Below are 19,305 nucleotides of genomic sequence, written 5' to 3'. Positions count from 1 at the left end.
TATGCTGAGCAACAATAACAAGTTGTAAGGGTACCCAACTGTTACACAAGTTTAGCTTTATTCCTTAATACACACCCCATTCCTAGTGATTGGGTACAGTCAAGTCAGCACATTAATGTTCTGAATTGAACTAACCACATACTCTGAGCAGAGAACAACATTAAATCAAAATGCACTTAAACCCTAAATATATTGAGTTTTTTTCCACTGATCAAAACAAAAAAGTTCATGTCAAAGTGAAAAAAAGAATCTACAAACAGAAAAGAATATACTGCATAAGTATTGTTGTAAGATTCTTTTTTTGCAGAACTCCAAGGGGGTGAATAAGTTTGAGCAATTGTATACTCATTTGCAGGGCTACACCATAATTCAGGACACGGTAGGTATTTGACCCATGTACTTCAAAACCGCTGCACTGTCTTATAAATTAGGACAGATCTGCCAAATAAATAAGTAGACACCAGGGGTGGGAATAGTTAGGGACCTCACGATTCAATTCCGATTCTTGAAGTTCTGATTCTATTAAAAATAGTTTTTCGATTAAATTAGATTCCCATTACTGTCCAGTTCTGATTGAAATATGCTAGCTGGCTAGCTACGTCCTCCCATTAGAACTAAATCTTCAACATTAAAATGCACTGGAAACCAACATTGTTTTACTGGTAAATATACCCTATCAACTAGCCCACCATTTTAATAGAAATGTACGCAGTTTAAAAAATTTTCAGGGAGATTTTAAGTTGTTATTTATGGAAGCAAGTTCAAAATTGTTAAATTCTACTTTGACAGACCAGGCATCATGTAATATCAAATTTCAATTTTTTTTCTTCTTTACTTGAAGGTAGGCAAGGTAACTACAATTTTCTAGTCAACACTATTGAGAAGACAGTAATGTCAACAACATTTTATGTACTTGAACCAAATAGCAAAAAAGGATCCAATAAATGGGGTCGGAGGCCGACATTAGGGGTCGAATTAACAACTAACCAGCTGGAAGTAACAATATTTCCTCTAATATTTTCAGAAATGCTATTTGATGACAAGCGATTCTTTGTTCTGTAATAAAAACCTTGCTTGAATACTGCCAAAAATTGTTACAGTGGGGAGAACAAGTATTTGATTCATAGGTACACTTCAACTGTGAGAGACGGAATCGAGAAAAGAAATCCAGAAAATCACATAGTATGATTTTTTTATAATTAATTAGCATTTTATTGCATGACATAAGTATTTGATCACCTACCAACCAGTAAGAATTCCGGCTCTCACGGACCTGTTAGTTTTTCTATAGGAAGCCCTCCTGTTCTCCACTAATTTCCTGTATTAACTGCACCTGTTTGAACTCGTTACCTGTATAAAAGACACCTGTCCACACACTCAAACAGACTCCAACCCTCCACAATGGCCAAGACCAGAGAGCTGTATGAGGACATCAGGGATAAAATTGTAGACCTGCACAAGGCTACAGGATAATAGGCAAGCAGCTTGATGAGAAGGCAACAACTGTTGGCGCAATTATTAGAAAATGGAAGAAGTTCAAGGTGACGGTCAATCTCCCTAGGCCTGGGGCTCCATGCAAGATCTCACCTCGTGGGGCATCAACGATCATGAGGAAGGTGAGGGATCAGCCCAGAACTACACGGCAGGACCTGGTCAATGACCTGAAGAGAGCTGGGACCACAGTCTCAAAGAAAACCATTAGTAACACACTACGCCGTCATGGATTAAAATCCTGCAGCACACGCAAGGTCCCCCTGCTCAAGCCAGCGCATGTCCAGGCCAGTCTGAGGTTTGCCAATGACCTTCTGGATGATCCAGAGGAGGAATGGGAGAAGGTCATGTGGTCTGATGAGACAGAAATAGAGCTTTTTGGTCTAAACTCCACTCGCCGTGTTTGGAGGAAGAAGAAGGATGAGTACAACACCATCCCAACCGTGAAGCATGGAGGTGGAAACATCATTCTTTGAGGATGCTTTTCTGCAAAGGGGACAGGACCACTGCACCGTATTGAGGGGTGGATGGATGGGGCCATGTATCGCAAGATCTTGGCCAACAACCTCCTTCCCTCAGTAAGAGCATTGAAGATGGGTCGTGGCTGGGTCTTCCAGCATGACAACGACCCGAAACACACAGCCAGGGCAACCAAGGAGTGGTTCCATAAGAAGCATCTCAAGGTCCTGGAGTGGCCTAGCCAGTCTCCAGACTTAAACCCAATAGAAAATCTTTGGAGGGAGCTGAAAGTCCATATTGCCCAGCAACAGCCCCGAAACCTGAAGGATCTGGAGAAGGTCTGTATGGAGGAGTGGGCCAAAATCCCTGCTGCAGTGTGTGCAAACCTGGTCAAGAACTACAGGAAACGTATGATCTCTGTAATAGCAAACAAAGGTTTCTGTACCAAATATTTAGTTCTGCTTTTCTGATGTATCAAATACTTAGTGAGAAGACAAAAAATATAATTTGTGCAAGACATCAATGTGATCTACACAATACGTGACGCACACAACATGCCAGAAAGAGCTCTTACAATGAGTTTGAAAGTTACTGTGAAGAGGCACACATCAGACTAATAATAAGTGTGATAAGCACATGCACCCACCGGTCAGTATCGCTAAGAATTACATATATTTTCACCCCCTTGGGCGAACCCTTGATTCCACTGTTTGCACTATGTAGTGAAAGCAGTCATTTGACAAGACCGTAAGGGCACAGAACTTTTGAGATGACATGAAGTCTATCGACTTGGCTATTTTCTTGTGGGGAAGTTTAAAAATGTGGCGCAGAGTTCACTGACAGTTCTCGATAAAATTCTGTTGTTTTCACTTCAACTCTGGGTGATAGCGTGCAAATTGTGTCCAAAAGCTTGTTTTTAGTGAAGGAGTGGGCTGGTCTAATTTGTACTTTAGCAGCCTCCACCATGCTTGCATTGCGTCACTGAGCATTCAGAAGCGATTTTATTTACAAGTTGACAGGAAAATATTAAAATAGATTTCTTAATCTGAAAATGTATTCAGAATCGTGACAAATGGAATCATGATTCGTACGTGTATTGATTTCTTTCCCCACCCCTAGTACACACAAACACACACTTCTTCGTTCTCTTTCACTCACTCACACTTCAATCGTCACAATCTTCTCTTGCACCTCCTTCCCTCAGTCACTGACCCAAGCATGAGCAGAGAAAGCAGATCACTATGGTGCTATTCTAGCCATTAATAGCAGCCTGTTTAAAATATCTTTCTGCCGGGAAGTCCTTAACTGAATATGAGATTGCGTTAAAATGCCAACCGGAGAGCAAGCTCAAAAACATACACCCAATGGCTCAACTCACACTTGCTGCACAGAAAAACCTGAAGTATGAGGTCAGCTGCTTTCAACAGCAAGGTTCTCACAACAATGGGGCTTAGCGGACGACTAGTACTGGAGCCCACTGTCAGAGGAGATTCGAAACATTCAAAAATATACCCACGGATAAATGCAGGTAGTCACGCAGCAAGCACGCAATGACCCTGAGATGTCCGAACAAGCGAAGGTCAAGAGAGAGTGTGTAATTTCAAGCAGAGAGCTGGACCTTGCCTGAGGTCACGGTGTACTGCCTGGGACCTAACTGCTTAAACTCCATCCATATTAGATGTTTCAACAGGCCTGATCTTCCCAAAACGTTGCCTGGTTGGCAAGTAGCCAGAGTATGAGTGCACAGCCACAGGGATATCAGAGTGAGCGTTGAAGAGCTCAGTGTGGAATACAGGCAAGCAGTGACAACCTAACAATCTGGGGAGCATTATGATGTGCAAGAGTGACCAGCAGCGTGGGAGAGAGGTCTCTCAGTGGCCCTTATCTGATGATCTATTCCTGTGTGCGTCTGTCTATGTGGTCCTGTGCACGTTTGCGTGTGTGGCATTTAAGTGCCTGAACAAGCAGGCTGGGGAGAATGTGGAAAATCTGTAAACCAGACAATCAAAACATCCCAGAACCCAGTAGTGTGGCTCCACTTTGTCAGAGCAGAATCACGATTTGACTACCCCGGGATGGATCCAAATGGGAATACAGCACAAACATAAAAAAGGAAAAAAGAAGAATCTCCCCGCAATGCTTCCCCTGTGATGTTTCCTCAGAAGTGACTAAGAAGAAGATGTGCCCGTGGGTGCAAGAGTGAGAAAGGGAAAGAGTGAGATAAGCAGTTCCCCCCAGTCTCAGTAACCAGGTCAGACACATTCAGGTCAGGCACTCCTCGCAATCCTGCCAAGTAGGAGGCCAGAAAAAGGCTTACATTTCCCCCAGTACCTAGTTCAAATGTACACAAGCTATAAACAGTGCAGACTTTTTTTTTTCCTGATCATAGGCAACATAAAATGCTAGCCTCCATAAATAGCCTTGAACCTGTCAGACCAACACAGAGAATATTTAATGTAGGGCTGACCCCATTTAAAAGACTGGTCTACTACTTGGTAGTGACAACTACTGGTGAACCTTTATTTTTAACAGTCGAGCAGCCCAAATATTTTCTTCTGAAATACCCGTCTGAATTGCACCTGTATCAATGGACTCACCAGTGTGACACAGAGGAAATAAAATGTACATTTAGGCTATGGAGTCTTGTATTTTTATTTAGTTTTTTTAGGGGTGCCAGTGTATCAATACCATGCTGGGGAAAAGTGCTGGTACTGCAGTGTATTGATTTATCCCCCCATTGGTTTTTGCTGGCCACCATTCTAAAGACTGACAATTTTGACACCAAGTCATTTGATTTTCGGCATAGCTACTAGCATCAGCTCATCTGACCCGGTGCAATTGTATACATACATTTACTGTAGATAGATAAAACGGTTGTTGTAACATGCAGGGCTCGACAATAACGATGGCCCGTTAAAATACAGTAAAAAGCCATGTCGGGACTAATGAAACTATAAAGTCGCGGTCCCGATCGGGCCAATGCAAAAAATTATTGGAGAAAGAAAAAAATACTTGCATTATAAACTCAACATCCTCCAATTGTTTCTTAATCTGGCACACGCACAAATAACAACCTCACAGTTCTTTGTGCACGCCGTTGACCAGTCAAGAGTTGAGCAGTGATGTGACGCCTGGCAGCCTGGTATTGTTTTTCAACAAAACATTTAAAAACTCACGTGAGTCATTAGAGTAAAGGCAGGGAAGGACAACAACGAGTTAAAACGAAAGCATTTTTTTTTGTCACAGTGCAAAAAATAAATGTACCCGTTTCGACTTCAATGGAAATCAGATGCACCGAGTCATCTGTCGTAAGTTACCGGCTAGAGCGGACAAATGTCTGTCTTTTTACAAAGGCACCGACAATTTTCGCAAACAGTCCCTTGACTGTACTGGTCAGGAATTTAAATGCAGATATTTGCACAAATAATCGCATACCTAGTAACTACGACAGACCAGCCGTTCGCCTTGTTCCCCGGGAATGAATGAGTTCGTGTTTTTGTTTAAAAGTGCAATGTTTTGTTGACTTATTTTATACATTTTTATGAACAGAAATAGGAAATAAAAACACTTTAATAAATCTACAATGCATTTCATAAACATTAAGTAACAGAAGTATTTGGTTATATGTTGTAAAGCTGATACATTGCCACGTTTGGAAGGAGGGACAGCAAAACAAATTTTGAGGCCAGTACGTTTCTAACCCACTGGCCAAAAATGATTACATTGAGCCCTGAACTTGGAATTGTCGTAAAACGCCTCAAAAGGAAAGTGCGTGTTAAGTCAGCTGGACAGAAAGTTTATCCTTTCATCTTTGTTGTTTTTCTAATCCTTAAGCATAGGTATATTTCATGCATGTACATAACCTGCAAGAAAATCTCATCACCACTGAGATGCTAGTTCAGAGGTCAAAGATTGTACAACTTTTTTTACTGGATGGAGACAACAGCAGGCAACCGAAAATGAGTGAAACAAACAGGCTAGTCACAACCTTAATATCCAATTGTAGCTTTTGGATAAGGTTACAACTTTCCCATTTCTTGATAGATAGTTAAAGTGGCCAATTGGCTGGTTTAGAATTTGGTTCTGGACGTTCCACCCATGAGGTTAGAGATTTGTACCGCATATAGTTTTAGGTGGCCTGCCCTTTTAAACACGCATTTTTAATCATAACAGCTACATGCACTTTGTCTAATGTTTTTAATGTTATGTTACTGTGACAATATATTAAAAATGTACTGATAACAATGTCTGCTGCACAGGGACAAGAGTGATAAAGGTCTAAGAAAGATTAGAGCTAAATTATATAAGTATTGCAATATTGTTGCAGAATATAATATTGTTGCAAATGCAATTCTTTGTTTTGAAAAACTATTTACACAGCATTGTACATGAGGAGTCCAAAGATCATCCACACTTCCTGTAGCCTAGGCCTTTCAGTCATAAAAAATAAAATAATAAAAATACATACTAACAAAAGTTAAATACACAAACATTGAACTGTTGTTGACAGGTTTCAGTTATAAAATCTGAACGACTGACAGTGATGATGAAATATGAACGCTGTAATAGTGAGTGTTTGATAAAATGACAAGCTCAGGACATTAATCATTGAATGCTTTATTTCAATAGGATTTCCTTTTTTGATTGGGATGGTATCATTGCAGTGTGTGTCTGATAAGCCTAGAAGATATGCTTCTCCTGTACTGCTCCCAGGAACTCAGGAAATGGCAAATGCCATTTATTATGTGCATGATAGGAGATTATCTTTTATGATTTTTCTTGATCTCACAGACACACAGCTACACACTTTGGACAACAATGTGCATGTATCAACAGAACTAGGCTGACAGATCAAAGACTGCAACTTAGCTGCTTATAAGGATAAGACACACGCATGTTAACTATACACCTCCTGTGTTATTTGATTATTGGCAATACAAAAAGCCATCAAGTACACACGCTCATGTTTATCTTGGTACATTTCTTCTATTCATTGTTGGTGTCAACTGTTTTTTTCCCAGATGTTGGATGCTTCAGGGAAACCAATCCCTTTATAGGACAGGAGCTATCGTTGATCCAGTGGTAGTGTAAGACCTCAATAACATGGCTGTAAATCAGCCAAAATCTCACATCTGGTTAACATTCAGCTGTTGAGGATGGGCCAGATGACCTCCTACAGTGGAATATACACTAGGTTCGTAGGAACAGTGGTCAAAGCACCATCAAGGATCTGTTGTCATCACGAAGGAGCTGCCATGAACCCACTGCAGTTCTAAATGGGCCCTTTAGACATACTGTAGCTTGTACTGCACAAGCATTCATGATCAGCCACCCCCAGCATTCAACCTGGATCTCAACCAAAAAGCCTTCCTTTCCTCTTCAGTTTCAGCCCAGCTCCTTCATAGGGACAGAATATTACCATTTTCCTAGTTAGTGGCTACATTTCCCCAGCCCATTTCAATTAAAGGAGACGTGAGGTGAAGACCTTGTTATTGTTTCAAATGTGTATTGCCAATTCATTAAAACAGTGAATGACTGTAGGATGATTACTACTAATATCTCTCTTAGCAGTCGTGTTAACCCACAATATCTTGCAGAGTGTTGTGAATGCACATTTAATGCTCATTTTAAATAATTTGCTACAGTTGCACTTCTGTAGTCACCTCCAAGCCAACCACTAGGCTACACTTCCCTTTTTGGAATTAAGCAGACACTCAACAGGACTCATTCATCGGCTGCATTTGATGTTCTGCAATACACCAGAACCCAACACTGTAACACAGGCATTTGTTGATAAATAGGGTATGACTGAGTATAAAATGTAGCATTGTAACATGGTGGAAGAGAAACAGAACATTAACCAAATCTTGTTACCATTCATTCTGCGTTTGTGTTTTAAGGAAGTTGTTGTCGTAGTCGTAGTAGTGAGCAAGCTAAAATACGAAAATAAAGGTAAAGTGCAACAATGGTGTGCAGAAACCTCTTGGGATGCACAACACACATTTGTATTGATTTTGAAGTATAGGTTGAACTACGTGATCTTCCAGGTACCTGATGATCTCTTCTCACCAACAATGAACCAAAAGATTAAGTAATACTCTCTGAGGATAGCTGCTGCCATTACGCTTATGAAACATACACGAGCTGACAAGCCTCAAGAGGAGCAGCACCTCACTTCATTTCTTCTCAAAGGGCAAAAGATACCACATGTCAAACATGTTGATTTGACCATACGTAAGGTAGGAAGCAACCATAGCAGTATTTCCTGTCACTCACATCTGCATCATATCCTCTGAGGCAGTCTGGGGTCACGTAATCTGATCGCTTTGATCCACTTTTCAAATGGCAGCATGTATTCATAAGCAGTCACAAAAATGGAAGACATCTTGATTACGTGGTTGAGTTAATAGAGACCAGCATGTTATCACAATATCCATGCCTTATTGCATACAAGCAAGAATATCTAGACAGAGCTGACAAGAATCCCTGGATTGCATTGTTAAAGAAAGGATGTGGGAGAGGTAGGCAGTATTAAAGAACAGATGTACATTGTCCAACGCATATTCTTAATGATTAAAACGGCACCATTTGCCTGAGCCTAACCATAAAGAACTAGGCTCAGTCCAGCACAGCAGGCTCTAACCTCACCTTGTCATTTATGATCTGTGCCCCTGGATCCCAGCTGGTGGCAGGTGAGTGACCCAACAGCAGCGCGGGTGCTTATCTAGAGAAAAAGAACGGCAGAGACAGTGTTAAGAACCGATAAATGGTAAATCTTCTCAATCTTAGTGTTAAGCCTAATTGACCTGTTAATGACCTATGACCCTTATCTTATTAGGCAGGATAATCTTTGCTAAGTTGTTTTAATCTACCTAAACCAATGAAAAAAGATAGGGGGATGTTTTTTTAAAGAGCTCAGGATAACACTGTTTGCACTAATATATTGAAGTGATAGTCCAGGGCTGAATGATTCAAAACATCTCCTGGGGCAGTTCATAGGCATAGTTTTTATGTTAAGTAAATAGAGATGCACAATGTTTGAGGCTGACATCGATTGACAGCAGGATGATAATGGTGAAATGGGGGGGGGGGTTTGCCAAAATAATTGCCAAAAGAAGCAAAAAAATGAAAACGCAAAAAAAAAAATTTGTTAAGTGTACTGATCATAAGATTTAATTTCAAAACTCAAGTTCCAAGCATTTACTGCTGAATAGTGAAACGCGTGTGGCGGGAGAAGCTGTGAGTTACATTTTCGTGGCTAGGTTGTGTCCATGCCAATCTTTTACATTTTGTTACTCTATTCCCACTCATCTCTCCTGCAACTTCTCCTAGGCTTACATGGTCTGACTTGACTGCTTTTCATACGAAGGGTTAGTCCTCATTACGAAAGTGTTTAAATAACCATATAATTCAAACTTGTGACAATGATTTAAATCAAATAAATAATCAAATGCAAAGTTTGTGTTACACGGACAGCAAATAAAAAATACATACAAAAATAAAGCATTCAATTAAGTACGATCGATGCATGTCCACACCCTGCAATTTCACATGCTACTAAGCATTCATATTTCATCAACATTGTCGATCAAGTACCATCACTATAATATCATGAAATATTATTAAAACAGAAAACCACAATCAAACAGCAATAATTTTTTGAAACGAGTCAAGTATTAACTGCCAAACTGGGCTTAATGAACTGTGTACTTAGTTGCATGAGAACGCTATTGTAGCTTGTGGCCATGCTAGCTGATACGGGCCAAACCCAATCAGCGCTTTGCTCACCTCCCTCCTGGCCCGACTGTCCCTGCACCCATACAATACAATGGAACTACAGTGCAGACAAGCCTTATGTGCCTGTCTGTGTGTGGGTTGGGTGAGGTATTACTATCACACAGGCCCTGCTGACTCTCGGTCAGCTGAGCACACGAATGGCCTTGCATCATCGCCACTTGTTACTTTCTGCTCCAATTCCTTCTGAGTGCTTTTAGTTCTCTCTCATGTATCAAGAACTAAGCCTGGCTGAACACAAACACACACACACACACACACACACACACAAATGTTTTTCTATGCTTGTGGGGACCAGAAGAAGTACTGCCCCTATTCCCTGACCCTAATCAAAACTAACCCAATCCTTATCCTAACCATTATCCATACACTTCCCTAACTGTAATGCCTAACCCTAACCACAATTCAAACACCAATCCTGTGATTGTTTTTTTTAACTCATGGAAAACAATAATTAAACAGGAGTAGGATTTATTTGTCTAGTCTTGCACTATGAAATTATTTTGATAGCACAGCAGGGCATTGTATTCTCTGATAGCCTTTACATAATAATAAATGATATACAGTAAGTTCATCTTTTGAAAAGCATCTTTTTATAAGTAGCCTTATAAAGGAAAATATCAGCTGTCACGTGTCAACTTCCAATTTAACATGAGACACTTTTCCGACAGTGGTTCCAGAGGTCTAAAGACAATGTCTTGCTAAATGTGTAATGACTGCTAACATAGGAAGGCCGGTGGTGAAGTCCTTCGTGCTCTGTGTGTAAACAGAATCCGCAACAAGCAACTAAAAACATTGGGACTGGCAGGTAGAAACTGTCACCATCAATAGCAGTTGTTTGACAATATTATACTTGGACACATTTTTTTTATAAGAGTTAAAAATGGAATTCCATTAAACCTATAGTTTCATGGATTTGATGGATTAGTCAAATGGTTGAGTGGAGGCAAAAGTGAAAAAAAAAATTATACCCAACTAGACCCTTCATGCTGCTTGGCTCTATTTTCTTTCTACATTCTTTATTATTCTCTCGCATTATGTTAATACCACATACAGTACAGGAAGTACATGGCCTATGGCAAACAAAGAAATAAGGTAAAAGACCACTTGGAATGTTGCCTCACACTTGTGTGCTGGCTGACCGGGGCCTTGCGTGTCAGGTTGAAATAGAATAAAACACTATGTTATGTCTAACATCAATAGACTTATGTCATTCCATCAACCATCCCTAATATTCACCCGGCATGCAATGGAACAGAGTGTTTGCCATACTAATGTTTGCCAGGTACATATCTTGAAGGGTTAGCTCCAGGCTCCTACTATGCATTTTGTTTGCTGACTAGGAAGCTACAGGTAGCAATCTTGCAAGATCAAGCTTATTGGCTAAAGCAAAGGCAACTAATCTTCCTTATATTAATTTGCTACATAAAAGCACTGCTGAAAATACTAGGTGACAGGCAGGTTTTGGCATATCAAGCTTCATCATTACTGTACCTACATCAATCTACCCTCAATAAAGCACAGGCAGCTGTTGCCTTGGGAGGAACTTGATTTATCGCCTGGCACTCATAAAGGCCCCAACAATAAACGGAAGATTATGACCACTATAGTACACAGGCCTTTTTGTGACAAACCACTAAACATGTTTAGATTACACATCATAATGAAGAGTGCATGGAAATAAATATGCTCCCAGAAAGTCTGTCTGTGACTGTGTTTTTAGGGACTCACCTGAAACAAGGGTTTGGCTTTGCGAATGTGTAAAGGACATGCAGTAGTAGAGGGAGGGAAAGAGCGCGAAAGACAGATGTGCTCAAAAGTGGGTCACTGAGGCAGGCAAATCAGTAGGGAGGAGAGGCTGAGCGCACAGATGTGAGTTACACTTGTCATAATAGCAATTCACGTTACCTATACTGATATCTCCAGACAAACATTATGGCTGTATTATAACAGCAAGAAAATACTGCAAATTGCTTATCGATACAAACATCAGAAACAAACCGAATTGTGTGGAAAGGAAGCAAGCAGAGTAACACAAAAATCTATCAGCATTTCAAAAAGACTATTGAAAATATGAAGCTGAATTCAACACAGGCTAATGTTTCTGACATCCACATATGTGAGAGTTATGTTATACAGAGACAGTCCATTTCTCAGATCCTCGTGAATAAAGGCCATACAAAGTACCTGAAATAACGTTATGTAATGTTTTTCAGACACTTCATAGTATGTGATGTAATATAAACAGTCATACATATAATATTACCTATGCTGTGAATAACAAGTGGATTAACGGAAAGCTTACCCGGTTTATATTTAGAGACAGGATGTTGTGGTATCAAAGATTTCTGAAACATCTATACATTTACACCAGCTGGTGAACAGAAAGGCCTCTGCAGAGCAGGTCTACACTGTATTATCTGTTGAGGTAGAAAACACAAATAGGCTCATTCCAATCCCCCCTCGGACGTTATTCCAATTTGACAGGACAACAATATGGGAAGATGAGTGACACAGCCTATTTGATTCTTGAAGTCAAGAAGCAGACTTTGGGCTTAATTACATAACGTGAGAGAGAATTAAATGCTAGACACTTTGTGTAACTTTTGCATAATCATTTCTGTAGTGTTTGAATTTACAAGGACATGTTCGAGTCGTCCTACACAGGATTGTGGGGAAATCAATATATGCAAGTTTACACAACTAAATCTAGAGTCTCATCTTCTTTATCTTTAGCTCATCTTAATGTAAACAAACACTTTGCTATATGACACCAGGAACCCCAAATACAAGAACCGAAGAAAGCACAGAATGCAGCAGCATCTGTGGAAAAACATGTTTTGCCAACATAATCTGTGAAATACCTAATTAAATTGCATACCAAATTTGTTGTGGCCTGCAAAGTAGATATAGCTAGCCAGCAAAATTCCTGATCCATAAATACTGTAGACAGAAATATGTTTTTTACCCAACTATTGGCCAGTTTCAGATTAAATGTTTTAAGTGATGTTGCAGAAAAATGGCTGTCATAGGCATAATACAGTAAACATTTTACTCCCCCATGCACATCTTTTTGCCTCTCTTGTATAGCAGCTAACATGGCGGCACGGACACACTTTTGCCAGATTGCACACACGTAATCCTGGTGTAGACAGGATTCAGACAGGTGAGACATGACTGGGATGGAATGGGACCAGAGATGTATCAGCCAATCCATTTACTGATCTGACAGTGTGTTATATTGTGAGGGAGTATTTTGTCTCTTTAACCAACCACTTTTGTGCACAGCGTGTCACACAAACGCAAACAGACACTTTCAACAGCCCTGGCTCAACTGTCCACACATATACAGTACCTAACTGTGGTCTCAGTACCACTCCAAGAAATGTCATAAAAAAGGATGTTTCAAATAAATATTTGAAAAGCTAATATTATTCCACAAAACCGTTCCAAGTGCAATACTCCTTACTAAAACTGAAGTGTTTCTGGATAGCTTTCTGTCTGCAATGCAGCTTTTGGTGACTCAAGACAGTTGAATAATGTCTTCATGGGCGTTCAAGAACAACTCATGGTAAGAGGAATTATCCCTTTAATTCTAGCATTCTGCAAGCTGATACAACTTCATGGCTTTATAAATATAAGGTCTAAAGAAGCACAAACATTTTCTAAGATCTAGCATGTTTTCCCAACAAAGTACACCACATTGATGCATATAATAGTTAATCATATAATAGTTTCAAATCTATAATGGTTTCTCTCGACCACATTGATGCTCACATTTAATAAATCGATCCCACGGTTTACCACTGGACTTTGAGAAGCTATGGTGAGGGGACTTGAACTCCCTAGGAGGGGGGGGGGGGGGGGGGTCCTATTATATTATAAGGATTTTATTTTTCCCCCTCTGATAGGATTTATCTTTGTCTCACAAAAACCTGTCATTTTAACAGGGGTGTGTAGACTTGTTATATCCACTGTATGTTAGGACAAAAGAAGATGCAAGATACACTGAAGAGTAGTGTTTTAATATGGAACGTTTATACGTCTATTGAAATCCTTATATAAGGAACGTTTATTGCAGCCCTGGTTTGTATTGATCATAAATGGCTTGTCCAGTCTGACTGTAAATTGTGTTAACTTTGGAATAATGTTTTTATATATATATATATATATATATATTTAATTAACCTTTTTGCACATTCTAACTAAAGAATGATTTCAGTATAGACCAGGTCATTGCTCACATATACCCAAACGAATGATGGCATACTTAAAACCCCTCATTTAAAATTGCTAAATAATGTGTGGCCCCATGCAAGACCCATAATTGGATAACCACTGTTCTAGTGAGGAGCATCCCTTTGCTATGCTCCACCAGGGAGGGCACGGATATATCCAGTCCATAAGGGCAGTAACCAATCCCAGTAGATGACAGATGGTGTTTTTGTTATCTGTAATGTTATTCAGATAAAAAAATTACTTGAGATAGTTAGAATGCTTTTGCTCATATTCAAATACGCAGATGAAAATATATCATGTTCCAAAGCCGCCTTTTCTGGTGGCTGTGAAATGGTTCATATAATAAAGCATACAAAAAGAGATTTTAAATTCATAACACATTTTCACACAAATATTGGACCAAGATAACAGAAATGAACAAAGGTCAATGTAAGGACACATTGGAGTCTCTCCCCAATACACAGTGGCTCTTCACAACCGTAGCCAAGTCAGCCCACCCACCTTCAGAGTTATCATAATAAAGAACTTATGATTTCTGGGTTACATATTTAATATTATTTCCTTGCACTTTAAAATTATTCCTCTATAAGACTTGGACGTGTCTTATTACAGAAAGACATGTCAGTTTAAATGAAAATAATATAACTTAGGCTGGATGAGCAGGCTGTCTGCTTTGACACCTCGCTCAATTACAATGGGTTTTGTGTGTTTCATCCAGGCACTGTAGTAACACAAAGCAGTAAGTTACCCGTTTATTAGGTAGGTACACCAATCTAGTAGCCAGTCAAAACCTAATGATTTTGGACGTGGATTGTACAAGGTGTTGGAAATGTTCCACAGGCGTTGGTCCAAGCTGACAATGGCATTATGAGCTTCTACAGATTGCATAGAAGTACAAAAGGGCGACAAATTAAAGGAGAAACCAACATTAAGTGTCTCAACAAGGTTTTGGTCCACCCTGAGCTGCCAAAACAGCTTCAATGCACCTAGGCATAGATTCTATGAGTCCCTGGAAATCCACTCAAAGGACAGAGCACCATTCTTTCAAAAAAATATTCCATAATTTGGTGTTTTGATGATGGTGGTGGAGAGAGCTCTCACACATTGGTCCAAATTCTCCAGTAGGTGTTCAACTGGGCTGAGATCTGGTGACTGTGAAGGCATATGTTCTGCATATATTCAGAAATGTTTCATGATCATCAGACCCTACAGTGCCACCATGCCCAAATAATGAACCCTTTTACAAAATCACTTAGATCCTTTCCTCGTGCCACCTTGATCCAAAATTGAGGTTGACTGGGTAAGATCAGCATTTTTTACACATGCCAGAGCATGTTAATGGTTAAATTGTATCACGCAGTACACTTGTATGGAAACAACAGCATTTTTTTATATTCCTCCACTCCATTCAGGTTTTTCCCTTTATATCTTTTCATGTGACATCACTGAAGAAATGACACTTTGCTACAATGTAAAGTAGTGAGTGTACAGCTTGTATAACAGTGAAAATGTGCTGTCCCCTCAAAATAACTCAACACACCGCCATTATTGTCTAAACAACTGGCAACAAAAGTGAGTACACCCTTAAGTGAAAATGTCCAAATTGGGCACAATTAGCCATTTTCCCTCCCCGGTGTCATGTGATTCTTTTAGTGTTACAAGGTCTCAGGTGTGAATGGGGAGCAGGTGTGTTAAATTTGATGTTATTGGTCTCACACTCCCTCATACCGGTCACTGGTTCAACATGGCACCTCATGGCAAAGAACTCTCAGAGGATCTGAAAAGAAAAATTGTTGCTCTACATAAAGATGGCCTAAGCTATAAGAAGAATGCCAAGACCCTGAAACTGAGCTGCAGCACAGTGGCCAAGACCATACAGCGGTTTAACAGGACAGGTTCCACTCAGAACAGGCCTCTCCCATGGTCGACCAAAGAAGTTGAGTGCACATGCTCAGCGTCATATCCAGAGGTTGTCTTCGGGAAATAGACATACGAGTGCTGCCAGCATTGCTGCAGAGGTTGAAGGGGTGGGGAGGTCAGCCTGTCAGTGCTCAGACCATACACTGCATCAAATTGGTCTGTATGGCTGTCGTCTCAGAAGGAAGCCTCTTCTAAAGATGATGCACACGAAAGCCTGCAAACAGTTTGCTAAAAACAAGCACACTAAGGACATGGATTACTGGAACCATAGTTGGTTCAGATGGTGTCAAGCGAGTGTGGCGGCAACCAGGTGAGTACAAAGACAAGTGTCTTGCCTACAGTCAAGCGATGGTGGTGGGAGTGTCATGGTCTGTGGCTGCATGAGTGCTGCCGGTACTGGGTAGCTACAGTTCATTGAGGGAAACATGAATGCCAACATTTACATACTGAAGAAGAACATGATCCCCTCCCTATGGAGACTGGGCCGCAGGGCAGTATTCCAACATGGTAATGACCCCAAACACACCTTCAAGACGACCACTACCTTGCTAAAGAAGCTGAGGGTTAAGGTGATCGAATTCATCAAATTTATTTATAAAGCCCTTTTTGCAACAGCAGTTGTCACAAAGTGCTTTTACAGAAACACCCGGCCTTAAACCCCAAGAAGCAAACAACAGTAGTGTTGAATTTCAGTGGCTAGGAAAAACTCCATAAGGCAGAATTTTAGGAAGAAACCTAGAGAGGACCCAGGCTCAGAGGGGTGACCAGTCCTCTTCTGGCTGTGCCGGGTGAGATATTAAGAGTCCAATTGGAATAATAAATAAGTCTATTTAAATTTAGACTAGGTCAGAAGTATGACCAGATGGACAAGGACAGGGACAGCAACGCGACCCCCAAACCAGGTACTCCGCAGGTGTGGACCAGGACCTCATATCCTCCTAAAGTTTAAAATGGGAGGAGACTGGGAAAATTCAGAAAATACATTCCTCATATCAACAACAATTTATAGTGGAGAAGGAGAACTGACCCAATCCCCCAGCACAATAGTATAGCAGCGTAAACCTTGGAACTGAGACAGGGGGGTCCGGCGACACTGTGGCCCTACCCGGGGGAGGCCCCGGCCCAACAGGCAGGAAATCCATCCACCCACATTGCCAGGCATCAACCAAAGGGACACCCACCAACCGCAACCACCCTGAATGAGGGCCAAGTATTGCCAGCAGAGTACAGCCCAATTGCACAAGTGTGCAACAGAGAAACAACAACAAGCCAGTGACTCTTCCCCGGAAAGGCATTGGAGGGAGGGCATCCCATTGGTGAGGAGAGCCCACCTGGCAAGACAGCAAGGGTGGACAGTATCAAGCCTTCTGGTCACCTTCACGCCCCCAGACCAGGCTAACAACGCTCTTTGTTTCTTGTGTCCTAAAACAAGCATTTCTGTTTTTCTTGAGTTTAAGAGCAAGAAGTTCTGTCATCCACTTCCTAATATCTGAAACACATGCTTCCAAAGTAGCTAATTTTGGGGCTTCTCCATGCTTCATTGACATATATAACGGTGTCATCAGCATAACAGTGAAAATTTACATTGTGATATCGGATTACATCGCCCAGAGGAAGCAAATATAGTGAGAACAATAATGGGCCCAGAACCGAGCCTTGAGGAACACCAAAGCATACCTTTGACTTGTCAGAGGATATGCCATCCTCTGTTGAGTGTCTGACACTCAAAATCAGAACCGCCAAAACCACGTGTTGTAAAATCTGTGAAGTGAGCGAGTACAATTCTCACCCACCTCGCCTATGCAAGTGCCGGAAAAAGACTGCTATTTCAATAAATGTTATTAAGGTGATGGACTGCCCAAGCATGTCTCCAGACCTAAACCCCATTGAGGATCTGTGGGGCATCCTCAAACAGAAGGTGAAGGAGCGCAAGGTCTCTAACATCCACCAGCTCTGTGATGTCATCATGGAGGAGTGGAAGAGGACTCCAGTGGCAACCTGTGATGCTCTGGTGAACTCCATGCCCAAGACGGTTAAGGCAGTGCTGGAAAATTATGGTGGCCACACAAAATATTGCCACTTTGGGCCCAATTTGTACATTTTCACTTAGGGGTGTACTCAACTTTTGTTGCCAGCGGTTTAGACATTAATGGCTGTGTGTTGTGTTATTTTGAGGGGACAGCAAATGTACACTTTTATACAAGCTGTACACTCACTACTTTACATTGTAGCAAAGTATCATTTCTTCAGTGTTGTCACATGAACAGATATAATCAAATATTTACAAAAATGTGAGGGGTGTACTCACTTTTTGTGAGACACTGTAAATACAAATGACAAATTACATGGCTTTACATTCAGGCACTGAATATCCACTAACACTTTCCTATGGAAAAATTCCATAGGACTTACACGGTCAGTCCCAACGCATGGCTCTGGTGTGTAATGATCAGGAGAATACGTCTAAATATTTCCTTTCTACGGGGAGGAATGGATCAGACCACTGTAAAGCAGAGGGCCTCTTGGAAAATGCCATAAATCACTACTGTAGGGTGACTGGTGAGAGGGTCATAACTTTTATGGATCGTTGTTGCCTTCCTAGTCAGTTCCCTGCAGAAGTGTCAAACTAAATTCCCCGAATGCCTAGTGTATGCTGGCTTAATTTAGGTCCTTTTCAATTAACGCGCAATAAAGGCGAGGGAATTCCTAACTAATCAGTGACCTTGAACCAATCAAAGTAAGACAGGTGTTTGACAAGAAAGTAAGAAAATCAAGCAATGCAAGAAGATGACAATTCACATATTGACAGTTGGTTATCATGTCAAAAAAGAACATTGGAATCACATACTCCCACTTTATACTGCTGGTGTGTAATTTCAGCAACAGCTAACATTCCAAAATGTATAAGCAGCAAAGCATTTGTGGTGAACTTCCTGCCTCCACAGACAGTTCAGCTGATATGCGTGTATTTTACTTTTGGCTTGTCTGCTTGGTTTATAGTACGCAACTACTGACGGTTGCAGACAGCAAATATCAACTAATCTTTCTAGTCCATGGCCAGATTCGATACCCGGTCTACTAGGTGGCAGACTGCGTCTCTATCCACTACACTATTCCACAATGGGTAGCCGGTCAGTCAATCACTAACTCACTCAGAGAAATGTGTTCTTCCTGGCTGGCTCTGCTTAAGAGGTCTGGGAAAAAAGACAATATCTACCCGTCATTAGTGTGACTGAGCAATTGGCAAAACACAAAACGCACAATAACTATGCAGAAATTAACTTCCAAAGAAAACACAGGCTGACCCACAGCAAACGGTTTACTCGATACCATCCGCAAAATATATCTATACTCTCATTGATCATGAGAGCAGTGAGTAAACAAAAGTTACCATATCCTCAC

General features: G+C 40.8%; 1 protein-coding gene across 4 annotated transcripts in view; it reads right to left on the bottom strand.

Annotated features, from left to right (window-relative positions):
* The window catches only part of erbin (erbb2 interacting protein), a 77,356-nt gene that overhangs the window by 55,720 nt on the left and 2,331 nt on the right, over positions 1 to 19,305 (bottom strand). For all 4 annotated transcript variants that reach the window (XM_010878060.5, XM_010878062.5, XM_010878061.5 and 1 more), the window contains exon 2: positions 8,599 to 8,674. The gene's annotated coding sequence lies outside the window, so the exon portion shown is untranslated. The remainder of the gene's footprint in view (positions 1 to 8,598; positions 8,675 to 19,305) is intronic.

Source organism: Esox lucius, chromosome 14, assembly GCF_011004845.1.
Source record: "Esox lucius isolate fEsoLuc1 chromosome 14, fEsoLuc1.pri, whole genome shotgun sequence".
Classification (NCBI taxonomy): Eukaryota; Metazoa; Chordata; class Actinopteri; order Esociformes; family Esocidae; genus Esox; species Esox lucius.
This window is presented reverse-complemented; position numbering and strand designations above follow the sequence as displayed.